A 19,641-nucleotide genomic window follows, 5' to 3' on the forward strand; every position below is an offset into this window, starting at 1 on the left:
TACAGTAGATTCATAACATCATAGCCTATCCCCACCCCTTATATTTTGTAGTGACGCTTTGGAAAATGTACAATTGACCTAAAAAAGGACAGAAGAATTTCCTGGATTAATAGAATTGTATAAGCCTCAGTTGTAATTATTCAGTTTAGAAATAACACATCCCCTCTACTGTCAGACTTTAAGGTAAAACTAACGTTATATATCGTTACATTTCACAGTAGAAACGACGGTCGAAGTGCCACTGTTTTTTTCCTTTTGACTGTGATATTTCTCGGTAGGAATTTAAACGCAATGAACGTTATTTACCCAGCAGGTGGATATGACGTCATGGGAATGGAACATGAAAACAACAATATCCAAATCAGGGATTCTTGCCTTTTTATTATTTCCTTGGTGTCTTAAAACTAATAACTAGTACGTTTATAAAATAGTTCTGCCTTTCTTACAGGGCAGGCTGTGTGTCAGCGAGTGCGGAACTCCATAATCGGCTGTTTCTGATGCCTCGGTAAGATTCTTTCCTTCTACTTGTAGCTAAGTTTTTTTGTTGTCGTCCTCATGCCTAATCCCAGCCACCAACCGCGCAACAAATTCCGAAAGCAAGTGGAAAAAAACGTTGGTGTGTAGGCTCTTTAGGATTTGTTGTCTAGCGCATGTTCGGTACAGAAGCGTGCGTGCTTGGGCTCGTTCAGTAAATAAGAATCGGTAGGCTACTGTCCGCGTCCTCCAGTTTGTTGTAAATCATTTTGAATACTGGTTAGTTTTACGTAAGCAGTGTTCACATTGGCTTTGTTTTCATATCTGTAAAGGCTTCCTCCTGCAGCTGCACTTAATAAGTGTTGATTTTTAGAAAATAAAAAAACCGGAGAATTCCTGTATTGTAAGACTACTAATGGACTGGTTGGTATCTCTGTTTAATGCTTATGAATATGCTACAACTAACTAGTTTTGAAAGTTTTTATTTTATTTTTTACATTGCTGAGTCTAACATGCGTTGCTGTCATTACAATGCCATCTGTTAAGGATAGAATGGTAAACGTTAAACATCGTCATACGATGAAAAATAAATTGAAGCGCTGTGATTTTTCTGAATTAAGACCAGAAAAACAACTTTTCCCTTGTGGTTTCCTCATAGAACTGGAGATTTAATAGTGCTTTTTTAAACTTCTGACTTGTTTATGCTGCTCAAAATAGTCTACATATGGAGTAGGTGTTTGCATGATTGTTTCATTTTTTTTTATTAACAGTTGCTATAATAATTTGTTGAATTAGACCTACTCTAATTTATAGTTAGACAATTACAATTATTTGTCAGTATTTCCACAACTAGTTTTATAGGATATGATACAGTAAGATGTGTCATGCCATTTGGACATTTTGTTGAATGCAAATTGGCTGAAGTAGCAGGATTATACTTATTATACTAGTTAAAGATGTCTGTTTATTATAGTGGACAATTATGATGTTGGACTATTGCTGTTGTTTTTATAGAGAGTAAATTGACCAAATTAGTTACAAACATTATATTCTGCATGGTTGGCTAATGCAGATGAAAAATAATCACAACACATACAGAGATAAGATTGAGCCCAGTGAACTGAACAAGAAAAACGTTTTGTTATATTACTTAATACCAGGCTTTAACTGCCTTTGTACAAAGGAACATTATAATGCTATAACAATTTACTTCTTCCACCAAAATGCCTTATCAAATGTATTTGTACATGCATTCAGGTAAGAACTATGTTTATCTTATAGAATACATTTCAACAGAGCTGTTGACTAGAAAATATTTGAACATTAACATAATGTAAACTGCTTTAACAGTTCGCCCTTTTCTCTCTTTGATCTGGATTAGTTATTATCTGAGGAGAAAGGGAAAAAAAAGTTTTTTCACAAAAGTAAAGGGATAGGCCTTCAACAAGCAAAAATGAGCAAAAACACAACAAACAACTTTGTCATTCTGATGTTGGATACTGCTATACAATCATAGACTGCTCCAACATTTGTCATTAAAAACAAAGGAGCTGTACTATCTCTGTCCAACAACTGATTAAACTGCTGGATGGGTGGTTGGATGTAAACAATTGGAATAAATTTCAGTACAGAAGCATAGTCCCTAAAGGCCAAGCATGTCCTTGTTTCTAGTTTGGCGTCTTCATGGTGGGGCTTAAGTTTTGTTTTTATTTTTTTTAGGTGAGGCTCTACTGGGGCCTATACTTCGAGGCAGCATTTGAGCTTAGTGAGGTAACTTCAGGGTTAACCCTGGGTTTTCAGTCCTACGAGGGTTGTTTACTTCTTACCTAGGTATATCACCACTCTGCACACCTAACCTGCTCCGGAGCAGGTTATGCTAGAGATAAAAGATCAAACTGTTAAAATCTCCACCCACTGACCAATCACATCCTTTGATCATGGAGCTCCCGAGCTGATCAAGAGGGGAGGACACTTCAGGAGTCCCGCATGATTTTATATTAGCTATAGTGTGTTAAGTTAATGATTATTTTTCATAGATATCCTTCAACAGAGACTGAAAAAAGTACTGGAACATTTCAGTTGAATGGGCACAATTACGAATATTTTATTTTGACTTTGAATTGTTTTTTCATATGAACGTTTAATGTCTCCATGCTGCTCTGTTTGTGATCGTCAGAGCTGCAGTTTAAATATAACTTCTCAAACTGTTATACTCACTACATGAAAGAGTCAGAGCAACACTTTCAGTTCGGAGAAGAAATGAGTTATTATAGTCAGTTCGAAGGTCAACTAATGATGGGATAAATATAATAAGCTGTAGTTTTCACCGTTAATGCTCACAGATTTTCCTTTTTTTATTTTCTTTTGTCCTTCCTGCATTTATTGCTGCAGCTATGTAACTTTAGTCTTTGGGAGCCTGTTTGTCTTAACACATTTATATTGTTAATATAGTTTGTAGTTTTTCTAAATATAATGTTTATAGATATGACGACCTGCTGACGGCAGATGGGGTGATTGGTTAAATGAAGTTAGCTCTGCCCTTTGATGTGAACACGCTGTCGGCAACCTGGGTTGACTTATCAGGTTGATAACCAGCATCATAGGACTGTTAAGCACGATCTCTTATGTTAGGGTTATTGAAGCCAGATCACCCAAAGAGACCCTGGATATGTTGAACTCACTTCGTAGTAAAGGCCTCGGGTAAAATGTAATCAGTTTCTCATCCCTATAATGTGGGGACTCTAAGTCCTGAGTGGAATGGCACTCTTTTTTACAAGAGCCTTCAATATTTGTGAACACATTTAAATACCCTATTAATATTTGGGTTAATAGGGTTCAGCAGCTGTATCTTTTTGACATATTAGCTGCATTTACCCCTTCATTACATTTTTACATAGAACTTATCAAAACTCAGAACTTTATATTTTTGCACAAAGCATGACAAGGGGCAGATGAAAAGAGGGATTTTGATCGTACTTTGATTTTTCCTGAGATTAATGTATGTCAGTCCTCTTTTGATGTCTGTGCTGCACTTTGTGTCTTTAATGCAGTGGTTCTCAATTATTCAAAAAAAATTATCAGAGCAGGAAGTTGAGAGATCTCTCTCTCTCTCTGTCTGTCTCATAATGGTATGTATTTATAGTCTCTTACCAAATAGTAATATTCATGATTTTGAAAAACTGCCTTGGACTTTTTTTGTCGGCAAAAGGCTAAAGACGAGGTGATTCTGCTGACAACTGTTACAGATGTTACAATACCTGATACATTAAAAAATCTAGTTACTCTTAAACCGTGCATAACACTTTCACTGGCGCTTGTGGACTGTGGGTGGCACAGTCATTGCAGATAGCCTAATTTCCCCCTTTTAAGTGCAGCTCACACAGTACATTCTGACATTTGTCACATTTTTTTTTTTGAGTTTTTCCACACTTGGTATTGTTTCCAGCTTACGTTATGGCTTGTGCACCATCAGTGGCGCAGCTTATGCTTTTTTCGTCGGCGCACAGAAGGTGCTCAGTTAATGTACAATTCTTACTATAATTTTTAATTTATCTTTGAGAAGGGGATTATCTCAGTCTAATTCAAACCTCTCTCACAGATTGAGAAACTGAAAAAGTACTTCAACTTTTGTGTCTTTTCGCATTGAATGTTTCGACTTCTCAACAATGTAGGGCTGGGAGACCAATTAGGATGACAATTATCCATTAAGTTTAAACAAAAAGAGTAATGCTAACAACAGTGGATGAGTGTATTTTCACTACACCTTTTCTTTTCTCAACTTTTGCTGTCAGTCTGAAATCAAATGCAGCATACTGAATATATTTTGCATATCAGGAAACATGGAAATTGCAGTTTTTTAAACTCAAATAAAAGTCTAGAAAAACAATACAGCAGAACATCTAAGGTGTTCTTCCCCCTCTTTTGTTTCATATCTTGAGATGGTACTGGAAATGTTTTAAAAGTCCAAACAAATAAATGTTTTCACAATTCTACTGAAATTCAAAATTCTAAATATAGATATAAAATAAAGACATTCATTCAAAACAAGACACAATTTCTACTGTTCAAATTGGATTTAACCTCAAGCTAAAAATAAAACTATTGTCCTTAAAGGGATACTTCACCCATTTGCATGAAGCTGTTTATCATTAGAAACATGGTAGTAGTGTTGAATGGTCGTGAATCCAGCCCTCATTTTGCCCTGAGACGAGAAAAATATGTTTTTCTTTGCCTGGACGTTTTCTTCATGTGATGCAATACGACGCTTTTTGCATCACATGAAGAAAACTTTCAAGCAAAGAAAAACACATTTTTCTCATCTCAGGGCAAAATGAGGGTTGGATTCATGACCATTCAACACTACTACCATGTTTCTAATGATACACAGCTTCATGTAAATGGGTGAAGTATCCCTTTAAGCTAAGGAAGGAAAAAAAAAATCCATATTTTTTACAATAACACAAAGCAGAAAAGTACTTCAACCTCTGTGTCTCTGTGCACTGCAATGATGTGATTCCTTCCACAATGAAGGGGTGTCTTTTGGAGCACTGCCAAATTAAATCACTACATTAGAACATTTTTAAATACAAGAATTGTCAGTCTCATGCTGAACAACTTGCATATATTTGAATGTACAGTAGCTTTAGGAAATGCGACTTCAATCTCCCTGTAAATGAACAGCTGTTGCATTTTAAGCTTGCCGCCTTGTGACTTCAACAAGAACGGCAACTTCGATGCTAGTAATGTACATTAATTCTGGTTCATTTTATTCTTGATCTGCACCTTGTTTTACTGTTTGCTGCGTTTTTTCAGTGAATCTCTGGGATGTACAGTAGTGCCATTGTGACAGAGGGAAATCTCCAGAGGGAACAGAAATAAATATTTTAGACTGGATAAGCTCAGGATTTATCTGAATGTTTACGACTTGATGTTCGTCTTGCTTAACTTCGCAAGCTGAACTCACACTTGTTTTAGCTACCGTGAGATGGAGGAAGTTAATATAAATTCGGGGGCGGGAGGACACAGTTGTGAAATGTTGACCGTTGGTTTTCTTGCGAGAGAAAATACAAGATGCTGCAGTGATCACTGCGTAATCCTTCTTGTTATCTTAGGCACTATACGGAGAAGCTGCTCTGGTGTGCTTCTTTCTCGGGGGAAATTTGCATCCACATTTGTCAAACCAACATCTGAATGACTGAATGTCACATTTTAGACATATTGCGTCTTTATAAGCCTGACATCTGAAACTGAGGGACAGAGGTCTAGGTGCCTAGTCTTTAGGGTGTTTCCCTTGTGTCCTTCTATGTTGCCTGTAAGTTTGTTTCCTGTGTTACTTGTGTTTTAAGGTTCTTAGTTTGGTGTTTAATATATCTTAGTCTAGTTTTAAGTGTTTCCTGTTTTATTTTGTAATATCTTGTTTAAGTTGTGTTGTGTTTGGTTTTTATTTGTACTTGTCCTCAAGTGTTCTGGTCTTGTGTTCTGTATTCCTTGTGTTTCCTGCCTTGTTGATTACCCTGATTAATCTCACCTGTGTCTCATTACCCCATGTCTATTTAGTCTCTGTCTTGGTTACCCTCTGTGTCAGTTCATTGTTGTTTGCAGTGTTGTTTGTAGTCTGGAGTTTGTCATGAGTGTCAGTCTTCGCCTGTCGTTTGTTTCCTCCACTCCCTGGATTTACTTTGTTTTTTTCTCCTTGTGGTTTTTGGAGTTCTGGATTTATTATTTAAGTAAGTTTTGGTTTTTTCCTTCTGTTTCAATAAATCTTTTTTTCTGCACGGCGGCGCGTAAGCTGGATGCCGATAACTGTTATGTAAATAGCGTCACATGATAGCAGCTAACTGCTAACTAACAAATTCAACAAAGGAGAAAAACGCTACACAAACAAATCCAACGCTGGAAGACATCCAGCAGTTCATCCATTTCATTGGCATGTGACTCTTTATTACAAGAACTCAATCAAGCTTTGTTTCAGAGAAGGCTGTGTGCCGCGAAGAGAAATACATACGTAAACAATCAGCTGTGTATGGTTTAAAGACGTCAGAGTTTTGTTTGCCGCCATAACACGGAAACTGACTATTCTTTCAACCAATCAACAGACTGCAGTGTTTAGCTCCACCTTTTCGGGTTGGCTCGACATTCTTGGCACCCCAACGGAAGGGTCCCAAAAAGTGGGATAGTACGGATCGGTTGTTTGGGAATCTTTGCCGGGATTAATCTATGGAAACGCTGCAAAATGTGCGCCGTACCGAGACAAACCAAGCCTGACTGCTCGGTGGAAACGGGGCTCAGGCCTCAACTAAAGCCTGAACCAAGGCCTCAACCCTAGCCTCGGCCCAATATACAGCTCAAGCCTCAGTCCAGGCTTCGGCCTCCTGGTGCATTAGAGCCCCTGCTTCCTGGTCCTGCAGAGCACTCTCTGCTTCCTGTCCCCGTTTCTGCGGAGCGCCGTCTGCCTCCTGTTCCCATTCTTTCAGAGCGCCGTCTGCTTCCTGTCCCGGTTCCTGCAGAGCGCCGTCTGCCTCCTGTAGCAGTTTCTGCAGAGCGCCGTCTGCCTCCTGTCCCCGTTCCTGCAGAGCGCTGTCTGCCTCCTGACCCCATTCCTACAGAGCACCATCTGCCACCAGCTTCGGCAGAGCGCTGTCTGTTTCCTGGTCCCGTTCCTGCAAGGTGCCGTCTGCCGTCAGTTTCGGCAGAGCGTAACCTGCTTCCTGTCCCCGTTACTGCTGAGCGCCGTCGGCGTCAAGTCGATGTCTCCTCTGCGGTCCGGCTGACGCCTGACGACGTCCCCTCTATGGTCTGGCGGACGACAATACCTGATGTTCCCTCATCGGTGGTCCGGCTGGCTCCTGACCCCTCGTTGGTAGTTCTGCTGTCTCCTGGGCTCTTGGCGGAGGTCCTGCCCTTCGCTGGCCGGTCACTTGGCCGCCCACCTGAACTATCTGCCGTGTCTGGTCGGCCTCTGGGCCGCCTGTTTGAACTATCTGCCGTGTTTGGTCGGCCTCCGGGCCGTCCTCCCGAACTGTCTTTAGGCCTGTATGCCTGAAGGTTCTCCTTGTGGTTTTTTGGAATTCTGGATTTATTATTGAAGTAAGTTTTGTTTTTTTCCTTTTGTTTGAATCAATCTTTTTTATTTTTTTTCTGCACTTGGGTCCTCCTCCCGGTTTTCTGCCTGCACCCGTGACGGAGTTACAAATCCACCCTTGTCGGGGGTCTCATTACAGTACTACATTTACATTCCTGCATTGACTGTTTAACGACTGTACTCACACCTCTGGCATAAGCTCAAACACCTCTGTACATGCACATCTAACTAGTTTCTAGAAGGTCAGCACTTTGTTTCTAAGGCTCTTTAACTGTTTACAGGTCTCTCTTAACCAACACATGTTTTTCTCTCCTCACAGGTTATGTACATTATGCTATATAAGTTTTAAGTCTAATTGCTAATGCTAACTGCACAGGTTTAACATATAATTATGTTTACTCTTAGTCACATAGGGGCTGCTAAATCTTGTTTGGGGGATTATTGTATACAGAGGGGAGGGGGGACAGCGGGTGTGTATTGTAACTAATGTCTTGTGTCCTGCCTGTCTGTATACTGCTACTGGATGCCTTGAATTTCCCTCGGGATCAATAAAGTATCTGTCTGTCTGTCTGTCTGTCTGTCTGTCTGTCTGTCTACATTACTGTACTAGGTCCTAGCATGGACTCAGCAAAGACCATCATGGCATTACCATGAAAACATCGGACATTTAAGTTGGCTTCACCTATAACTACTCCTGTGATTATTACATTTTTGTTTTATCCTTTTTTTTTTTTTTTCTTTTTTTTTTTTTACTTTACATAGCTTTCAGTGATTTCAACAGCATGAAAGCCTGGAGGGCACATGCTCAGGAAAATAAATGCCAATGTTCAAAAGACTGAACAACTGCAGCACAGGCTTTTAATTTAACAGCTCCTATAAATGACCTAACTGACAATCTATCACTAGAAACGTCATAGGTTGTCTGTGTTTGTGTCGGTGTTACGGTTAAAAGAGTTACCATGTTAACTGGTGATTGACTGTCAGCTGAGTGAGTCTGGTTGTTGGACGTTAAGTGTCTTAACGCCTCTTTGTTGAGCTTTCATTAAAACATATCTTGAGCGTAATTATGACATTAGAAAAAACAGAACTAAGAGTCATTTGTTAGGACAATTTCAACACATTTCTCTTAAAGTCATTAGTCACTCTTTTCATAGTAACAACAGAACGTCACTTCGGTGATACTGCTGATATTTGGAGAATCCCTAAATATCAGAATTCCCTCTCCCTTACATCACTATAAGATAAAAGTCTACAAACATACAGGCAGCTATAAGTATTTCTGATCATTCTGGGTCAATAATGCCACTGTTTGAGTCGTGAAGGGCAAGAAATTCCTCATCACTCAAGCATCGGTGAGTGCTTATAGGCTTACATCAGCTAGTTAGTACAGCGATAGTATGTGCTGTTTGATAAGTCGGCTATTTTATCCTTTTCCGAAATGTTGTAAATAGAAATCTGACTCCTTTAAATAATTACCTCGAATCTCGCGCATTATTTTGATGGGATGAGAGTAATGACTGGAGGCGTCTCTTTCAGGTTAACAATTTATTAACCTGATGAATCAAGAATACAATTTACAGAGTCTCTGGGTTTAAACACTACGTGTCCCTGACAAGAGACATATACTGGGTCAGTTCGTGAAGTCTGAACCCCGACTATTTTTCCCTGAACCCTTTCATTCAATAGACAGAGAATAGCTAACCAAATAATGCATTCGAGAATGTGCGGTTCCCTTCCTCTGATTGGGACAGCTTTCCAAATTATGCATCTGTGTGTGGTTCCCCATCTCTCCTTGGTGCATCAAACTCCCGCATCCTTTCTCCAATCTGTTGGGGAAGACACTTTCTACCTGGCCTGTTTCCTGACCTGACATCTAGTCTAGTAACCAATTATTTTTAAGGAGTAGACCATTTAGGTGATTAACTATCAAGGCTCACTAAACCTATATAACAATGGGTGAGTGATTAACTGTGAAGGGCCACATCAAACACATGTTGGAATGTGCAATCACTCGTGCAAGCCCTCTTTACACAAACGCCTTTATGTACTGAAACGTCAGACAATTAAATTACAACACACAAACCTAAAGTAGAACATTTTAATAAAGTTTCAGGTGTAAATGTAAGCATTAAACTAAAATCCTTTATGCTGTGCATGTCAAAACATTCTTCTATACTGGGTGATAAAACCTTATCTGATTTATTCAACAACACTTGAGTAGAAGTTAAAAAAGGCCTAATATTCTAACAGTGCATAGTAAGCTTTCCATGTTACTGTTCTGGGCCAGTAATCTGAGTTAACGGCAGGAATATTTAGATTAAGTCAACACTTTATTTGATGTCAGGATGAGGAGAAGTACGATGTTTCCCTTCACAGGGGCGCAGTCTAACTGCATTAATTCACAAAAGTCCTCTCTGTTTTGTTGTTGGATTAAATTCTATAGAAGCAGATCTCAGGCGTTTCTCCATGTCGGTAAGTGTATCCCATTTAAGGACAACTTTCTTTAATTTGAAAAATGTAAAATAAAACAGATAAAAACATGTAGGGGGCAAATGAGACCAGTAACTTCTCAGTAGCGTACAGTGGTAGAGAGCCTTTCTTGCACTCCAGGTGGCGGGCTCCGTAAGAGTGTGCGGTCATATGGAAGCTATGAATTCACATTATCCAATTTGACTCTTGAATATTCAGTTAACCTGAGACAAGGATGGTGTTCTTAGTGTTTGGCACTCAATTTAATTTCTGTACTAACTCTTACTGCCACCTAGTCGCTATAATTTATTTAGGACCATTCCCTTGCTTGGTGATTTATGTAATCATACAGAGTTAATGGCTGCATGATTTAGGAATAAAAAGACATCACAATTGTGACGGTCACTGCTGTAGTGTATAAATGGTACACACTATTAACTGTTTGTTTCCCCATTGTCAGAAGTATTGACGGGCGCAATCTGGAGTACCTGGGCCGGCTGCTCTCAGGGCATAAAAGCCAGACCCCTGGGTGGATCTCGCTCTCTCTCTCCTGCACACAACACGTTGACAGAAGTTGCCTGTTTTGTTTGTGCAGGGTTATTGTTGGCAGTGCACTGATAAATGGTTGTTGTCAAACTGTGGCCGTGGATCGTATTTGTCATGGCTCTTGTGCCAGGTTACGACAAATTTGGGGCTCGTCCATCTTTTTGTCTTTCGTGACGTGACTTGGGTGAGGAAATTTGATTTGTATTTGTTTGATAATTGGTACTTGGTTGAACGTTGATTTGTTGGTTCGTTGGAGCATTGTTTTGGCTCAATTTCATAGTAAAACGTTCAAATTGACCGTCATATTTGTTTACTTACGGTTTTGGTAAGTTTGTGCTTCAAACATTTGTGGATACTGTGTGCATAAATGTGGAGCGCATGCTGCACATGCACTGGTCTGTTGTTCCGTGGTTCGCGGTAAAACTTTTGTCGGCTCGTTTTTTTTTTAAAGAAGATTGCAAAACCCGGATTACATTGCAGGGTAAATTAGTGAATTGTGTGAAAGCTTTGTAGATTGTTTGCTCTTACCTTGTCAATTAGAGAGAGTTTGTTTGTCGGCTGCTTATTGTTTTGACTGCCTGCTTCACTTGACTGTTTCCCTTGCGTCATCAGTAATATAGTGTGGTGTTTTCCCCTGGTATGTTGAAGCAACGTTCCTCATATGGGTTTGTTGTGTGGGGATGAATTAGTAATGTGGTGAATGTGGGTGAAGCTTTTGCTTTGGAGCATGTCCGTGGTCTCATGGAGGATGTTAGCTTGCTAGTCACCAAACTGAACCAGCAATCTCTAGTGCATAAATACTCACCACTGAAGCTGCAATAGGGTAAAGTTTAGGTAGCTGGGTTTCTATTCAGATAGTGGGAAAAAATCCACATTCGGTTGAGGAGTTGCTGACATTTCGTTTTTTGTTGTTTGTTGCCATAGCAATTGCAATTAAACGTGTCTGAAATTGAATTGTTTATTTGAATCCATCTCAGGAATACCTGGATAAATGTTCCAAAGAGCAGTTGCTCTTGATTGCGGAGCATTTTTCTGTGAAGGTTGTCGGAGACAAATGTATAAAAGAACACATTAAATTAGCGATACAATCTAAATTAACTGAAGAACAAAATAATGAAAGAAGATCAAAAAATGCCACTGAAGGAAATCTTATTAATGCAGATGGAACGTGACAGAAATAAACAGGAATTAGAAATTAAAAAACAATGTCATATTATATAAAGATCTTCTTTTCAATAAAAACGTTTTATTCAATCACTAATAATAATGTGGATTTCAAATCTTCTCTTCTTAGTGTGTATTCATTTTATTAGTTGTGCACAATTTTGTAATGACGTGAAATTTGAATTCTTTATGTGTGGACCTTAAACAGATATGAGATTAAAATGAGATTAATTACAGTAATAAAATTAAAAATTCAGTCATTAATTAGATTATTTTTTTAATCTACTGACAGCACTAATAATAATACTAACAGCATATTGTTACATTAGCTCAGGTTGCTACTTGTCTGAGCAGCGCTAAGTGTAAACTTTCTCGCATGTCAGAACATGTTGCTATAGAAACTAATGTTACTATACTCTGCACAACTGACTCAAGCAACATACTGACTTCAAACTTTATTCCATCTTTCTAACGACGAGCGCAGCATCATCCAGAAAAGGACAAATGTAACCTCTTTGTCTGCCAGAGTCTAGAGTCTGACTCAGGTGTATTTTACAGAAAGCTGAGCTACAACCAATATTTACGTCTATAAGCATTTTGACACTGTGCAGCACAGCCTGAAACCGAGGTACTGTCCTTTTCACAAAGCTTCTTTGATCTTCCAGTAGTGCAGCTTTGACTCATCACTCTGTTCGCCTGCATTGACGATGCTCCACTCCGGTACTCTTTCATGACTGAGCAACACAAATACACAAACCTGTGTTGGCCTACCTGCAGATTTGTATCGCAGCCACCCACCATTCACAGCCCACAATTTTGGAACTAAAACTTTGAGCGCATCACATAACTGTGAGCAAAAAAATGTATGTGTTTGCCTCTCTACAGAGAGATCATTCAAATCAGAAATAGCATTCATCACACTGGATGAAAAACTTGAAAATCCTTGTGTATTGTATTCCTCAGAATACATACACATCAACAGCTTTTTATTTTATCCTTTACCCATAAGAATGGACAGTCTGATCATGGCTGCCAGAAGTTTCCTCTGAGAATCTGGCCTCTGAGAATCTAATTAATATCTACTGAATCCTTTCTGGTTCTCTCAAATCCAGTGAGTTACGGACTCAAATTGCTTTTTATTTATACCTTATACCTTGCTTTTGGGCCTACTAGGCCTCAGACAAACAGACCTGTCACCATCAACATTTTCAACTTGCAACAACTTCCGGTACATCCTGGTAAGAGAAATCATGCCTCCTAAAAATGCAAAAACATCCCCTTGCGATGAGGATGCTCTGGTCACAACGAGTGCACTCTCCCAGTTACTGGATCAGCAGAGAGAGATCTATAAGGATATGTTACTGCAGCAACAGGACAACTTCAAATGTTTCATTCAGCTATTCATGGATGGAACTAACAAAAGATTGGATGGTGTTATCAGAGATGTACAGGAGCTTAAGACCAGCTTGGAATTCTCCCAGGCAAAGTTTGATGAGAATAACATGGGATGCACTGAGATTGAGGCAAAGATAAAGGCATTCGAGAGAACCATAACTACGTCCAAACAGGAATTGGATGCAATGTTCAATAAACTGGACTACATTGAAAACCAGAACAGGAAATGTAACATTTTAATCGATGGCATTTCTGATGAGAAAGGAGAGAATTGGAGTGAATCAGAGAAAAAGGTACGTCAAATGCTTTCTAAAGACTTGGGTTTAGATGGTACAAAAATGGACATTGAGCGTGCCCAGAGACTTGGTCAATACAAGGAGAATGGAAGGCCAAGAAAAATTGTTGTCAAACTTCTTCGTATCAAGGACAGAGAGCTGATTCTTTCTTCTGCCAAGAAATTAAAGGGGACTATGATCTACATTAATGAAGATTTCTCTGAAGCTGTGCAACTGAGGAGGAAAGAGCTATGGCCGAAGCTGAAAGCTGCAAGAGAGAGAGGGGATAAAGCGACCTTGAAGTACGATAAACTGATCATCATCTCCAGGTCTGAGCAACGTCAGTCACTGACCTAAGCTCAAGATGCGATTTTATCTTTTTGTGAGTGAATATGCACGTCTGTGATGTTGAGGCCTATTGGATGAAGACAAAACAGCTTACGGTACAAAATATTCAAATAGATTTTAAATTTTATTATGATGTCTCACTTATTTACCGTCATTTAATATGACCAGTATAAATAAACTGCCCAAAGGTTTAATCCTTGCACATATTAATATATGTAGTCTGAGGAATAAAATTCATGATCTTTCTCTGTTTCTGCAACTAAACAAAATAGACATACTTACGGTTTCGGAAACCCATCTGGATAGCTTCATAGACAATGCAGATGTTGATATAGGGGGGTTTTCAATTTATAGACATGATCGAAACAGGTTTGGTGGTGGTGTGGCCATTTACATACGTAATCATTTCCCTGTGAAACTTCGACATGACTTAATGGTTGATGATGCTGAAGTGTTATGGTTACAGGTACAACTTCCATATTTAAAACCAATAGTTGTTGGCTGTTGTTATAGGCCACCTAGTGCCAGGATAGAGTACTTAAATGGTTTATGTAATATGCTAGACAAAGTGACAGAGGAAAATAGGGAGCTATACTGGCTGGGTGATCTAAATATTGATTGGCTATCTGAAAATTGTCCTCTTAAGAATAAACTTAAATCTATGACAGACACCTGTGGTTTATCTCAAATAATTAATCAACCTACAAGAATCTCGAGTAATAGTTCAGGATCTTTAACATCAAAATGTATTGATCATATTTATACTAATAATCCTGATCTGTGCTCATCACCTGTTTCGGTAACAGTTGGCTTCAGTGATCACAACTGTGTTGCTGTCTCCAGAAGAACAAAGCTACCTAGAGCCTGTCCTAAAATCATTACGAAAAGAACTTATAGGGCATTTAATGAGGAGAATTTTTTAAAGGAACTGGATAATATTAAATGGGATTTAGTATGCGCCATTGATGACGTGGATACCTCCCTTAACTTATTTATGGATCTTTACATGAGAGTAGTCAACAATCATGCTCCATTGAAGAAATTTACTGTTAAAGCCAAAGGTGCTCCCTGGGTTGATCGAGAATTAAAGGGTTTGATGGCTCACAGAGATGAGGCCAAAAAGTTTATTGTACTTTAAGGAATCTAGTAACCAAGGTGAACAGAGTGAAAAAGAAAAAGTATTTTCAAAAAAGAATCGCTGATAGTGGTACAGATAGTAAAAGAATGTGGAATGTACTCAATGAAATCATGGGAAGAAAATCTACCTGTTCTTCTTTTGTTGAATTGAATGGAGTTTACTTGACTAAACCGTCACAGATCGCAAATTATTTCAATGACTACTTTGTTATCAAGGTTTCTAAACTTAGAGAGAAAATGGATTGTACAGTTGATTCCAACTCCGATGAGCTGATAAGAAAATTTATTATGAAAGATAAACAGTGCAAATTTGATTTTTATCAGATTAATGCTGTACAGGTGGAAATGTTGCTGTGCTCTTTGACTGTGGGGGGGTCTGCTGGAACTGACAACTTGGATAGTAGGCTGTTGAAACTTTCAGCTGCACATATTTGTAAACCAATTTGTCATATATTTAACAGATGTCTCATTAGTGGTGTGTGTCCGAAGCTTTGGAAGGAGGGCAAGATCATTCCTTTACCTAAAGATGCAAAATTAACTTTCTGTGGTCAGAATAGTAGGCCTATTAGCATATTGCCTGTCCTGAGTAAATTATTGGAAAAGATTGTATTCAAGCAAGTGCAAGATTACTTTTCTCACAATGGTTTAGCCTCAAAGTTCCAACATGCTTATAGGTCTGGTCATTCCACCTGCACTGCAATGACACAAATGTTGGATAGCTGGTTAAAATCAATTGATGACTCAATGCTAGTGGGTACAATATTACTCGACTTCAGTGCTGCATTCGATGTGATTGACCATGACATTTTGATTCATAAACTTATTAGTTATGGATTTACTTCCTCTGCTATTTGGTGGTTTACAAGCTATCTGTCTGAGAGGTCGCAACGGGTTTATTTTAATGGTGAATTATCGTGTAGGAAGTACCTTGACTGTGGACTACCTCAAGGAAGCTGCCTTGGACCTTTGTTATTTTCAATTTTTACTAATGATATGCCGTTTGTACTCAGCAAGGCAACATTGACTATGTTTGCAGATGATTCTACTCTTTATTATGCAGCCCCTGCATGTTCAGAGCTTAATCAGGTACTGTCTGGTGAGATTAGCAACTTATTTAATTGGATCAAAACAAATAAACTTATTCTAAATCTATCAAAAACAATGAGTATCATATTTGGTTCTAAGTATAGATTATCACATAATCCGAAAATGATTATACGACTAAATGGTCAAACTATACAGCAAGTACAAACGGTGAAGCTTCTTGGACTTTGGCTTGACTGCACATTGTCGTGGTCTGATCACATCAACAAAGTTGTTGCCAAAATGGGTAGAGCTGTTGCTGTAACACGTAAATGTGCACCGTTTCTCAACTCACAGTTGCTTAGTCGTGTTGTTCGTACTTTGGTTTTATGTCATTTAGATTACTGTTCAGTTGTATGGGCAGCTGCATCGAACTCTCTTCTATATAAATTGCAAGTTGCTCAAAACAAGGCTGCAAGACTGGTTCTTGGTTGTTCTGCAAGAACTAATACTGTAGAAATGCATGAACGTCTTGCTTGGCTGATGGTCAAGCATAGACTATCTGCTAATTTATTAATATACCTTCACAGAATTATCAATACTCAAACTCCTACATTTCTTTATGATAATATATTTTACTGCTCAGATACACATTCACATTACACAAGAGGGGCAAATAGTCGACAGATCACTTTACCTCTACCTAAGTCTAATGCTATGAAGAGGACTGTATCCTACAGGTCAACTGGGCTTTGGAACAATCTTCCAGTTGAGATTCGTAATATCAAGGGAAAAACTGGTTTTAAAAAGAGACTAAGATTGTATTTGTTCTCAAAGCCATAATACCATCTTGATTATTGATTGAGAAAGGTTGTGTTATGTCACAAGGAAAATGTATGTTGCTTTTCTATATCTCATTGTTTTTATCTTTATTTTTAATAGCCTAAGTGTTGTTGTTGTTGATGTTTTTTGTATGTCAGGACTGGACCCCAGGAAGACTAGCTGTCGTCTTGGCGTCAGCTAATGGGGATCCTTTTAAATAAACAAATAAACAAATAAACAGCTAGCCTAAATAACTAATTTCTTGTTATTACCTCTTCATGTGTTTTGCTTTCATCTAGATGAGAAAACTTACTGCCCCATCCTGCATGCATATGGAAGATTTGCTCCTGCTCTTTTGGGGTTTAAGTCTCTTGGCAGGAACAAGATTTTCTGCAGGAGTGCCTCTTCCCTCTGCTCTCGGCATAAACACCTGGAAAGGACCCATAGAAAATAAGAGTGTAAAATCATGAACTACCACATTAATATAAGAATATTATTATTATCTAATTAAAGACACACTGATTAAATGCAACAAGCACCTGGCTGACTGCACAATTTCATCAGCCTTACTATCCTGTCATCACAAACACAAGACAGACTCATTACAAACCAGCAGCACAAAAATGAAGTTTTAAACAGCTGAATGTTACTAAACAATAAGTAGTTTGGTTACATAGTTAAATTATCGGCCATCGAAGTGTACTATTTTTAAAACAGTTTTGACAATGAATTTTTTGAGACATTGACTTTTTTGACATTGAATTTCTTTTACATAGATTTTTTTAACATTTAACAAGAAAATCATAGGCAAAAAAAAAATCAGTGCTAAAAATTCAATGGCTTTTGAAATTCAAAGTCTGATTTTGAGTCAAAAAAAAAAAAATCAGTGTTAAAAATTCTGTGCTAAAATTCGAATTCAAAATCCGATGGCACAGATTTACTTCCATAGCGGACCATCTGGTAACCTGGTGCAGCCAAAACAATCTAGAGCTCTGAAGACAGTGGGAGATGGTTGTGGACGTAAAAACACAGCAGCCCCCAGCCCTATCTGTGACTCCTGGGTGTCTACTGTGGAGTCTTTCCACTTCCTGGGGACCACAATCACCCAGGACCTCAAGTGGGCGCTGAACATCACTTCCCTCATCTAGAAAGGACAGCAGAGGATGTACATCCTGCGGCAGTTTAAGAAGTTCAACCTGCCAAAGACCATGATGGTGCAATTCTGCACTGCCATTATTTAGTCCATCCTCTTTGTGCTTAAGCGCGACATGGGTACACAGCTTATGCAAATGATGGTAAAATGTTGTTGGGGTTTTCAGAAGCGAATACCTGACCAAGGATTAGTAAAGGTTTTTATAATGTAAAATTTAGTTGTCAAATTAAATTAATAATTAACTTTATTTAATTATTAATGTAGATCAATAATTATTATTAAACTGAGTTTAATAAACCTCGGAGCACCACCCTGAAATCAGGGAACAACCAAAATATTACACAAATATTCATCATCAAATTAATCAAATTAATTAATTAAATACCAATATTTATAATTAACAATCTGTATTTAATTGAAGGTGTGAAATCCGAACACAAAGCCCTTTCACCCAGCCTAAGTCACAATGCAGATACACAGTAATCACAAGCAACTGCTCTTTAAATTATAACATAATTTATTTAACAAAGAAACAAGTCAAGTTAATCAATGAAACTCAATCAAACAACTGTTATAAACTAAACTACAGAGACAAACATAAACAAATGAGTGTGCTGTGTGTGTGTGTGTGTGCGCATGCATACACACACACACACACAGCACGCTACACTGTAGAGAGAGGGATCAAAATGGCAGCGGGACCATGTGTGGTCACGTGATGGCGTACACTGAACACAGGTCTCCCCACCTGGTCTAATGTCTATGTAACGGATATGCTTTTGTGCGTGTTTAGGGCTCAAGGATGACAACACAGATCACTGTTCTCCAGCTTTTATTCCTGTAGAAGACATTAATCTCGCATTAATGGTCTTCTGATTCTCTCTACGTACACTCTGCTCCCTCAGCAATGCGGAGTAGCAATGTCACACAGTAAAAAAACATTTTAAAACAACGGTTTTAACACCTCTCTTCATAACAATGAGTAAATCAAAAACAAATGCCACCTGGTGGCCACATTAATACAGTGCAGTGGGGTGGAATAACTAAACAGAGACAAACTTTACAACTTAAAATAAAAACACATACACATACCTGTAGAAGACATTAATCTCGCATTAATGGTCTTCTGATTTTCTCTACGTGCACTCTGCTCCTAAACATGCAGACAAGAACAGCGTTTATACAAGCTGTGCTGCAAAATATACGTCACACAAAATTCGCGCCAAAACGGTTGAAACAAAGACATTCATAAAACTTATTATAACAGTCAAAACAACACAAAACAGCTTTATAACGTGATATTGTACAACAGTAAGCAACATACACCAGAGGCTATGACATAAATAACTAGATTTATGGAGCGAACAACACCATATCGCGGCAGTTTACATCTAACACAATACCCTCAGCAATGCGGAGTAGTAATGTGAGGGGAGTGACGGGAGGAGCTACGGAAGCCCAAGAGGAGCTACGGAAACCCAGGAGGCTCAAACTAGGTAGAGTGCAAAAAGGACTACAGGCAAATAAGTCAAACAATCAAAAATAAGAGTGACTCATTAAAATAAAATTCACAAATACTTATTACACCAACAAACATGAATTTAAAGTAATAATAATAAAAGTGCATTTTTAACCCTGTTACACCCACCCCCACTGAATTTTATCGAACATGAGTCAAGTCAAGTCAAGTCAAGTTTATTTATATAGCACTGTTCAGACACAAGGCAATTCACAGTGCTTTACAGACATAGAAA

The 19,641-nt window shown here is 38.5% G+C and overlaps 1 long non-coding RNA gene across 1 annotated transcript in view; it reads left to right on the forward strand.

The window, feature by feature from the left end:
* The first annotated feature begins 341 nt into the window (after window positions 1–341).
* Window positions 342–19,641, forward strand: part of LOC306821915 — a 92,347-nt gene continuing 73,047 nt past the window's right edge. The window contains exon 1 of the long non-coding RNA XR_013778838.1: window positions 342–505. This is a non-coding gene — a long non-coding RNA (uncharacterized lncRNA). The remainder of the gene's footprint in view (window positions 506–19,641) is intronic.

Source organism: Symphodus melops, assembly GCF_947650265.1.
Source record: "Symphodus melops genome assembly, chromosome: 4".
NCBI classification, from domain to species: Eukaryota; Metazoa; Chordata; class Actinopteri; order Labriformes; family Labridae; genus Symphodus; species Symphodus melops.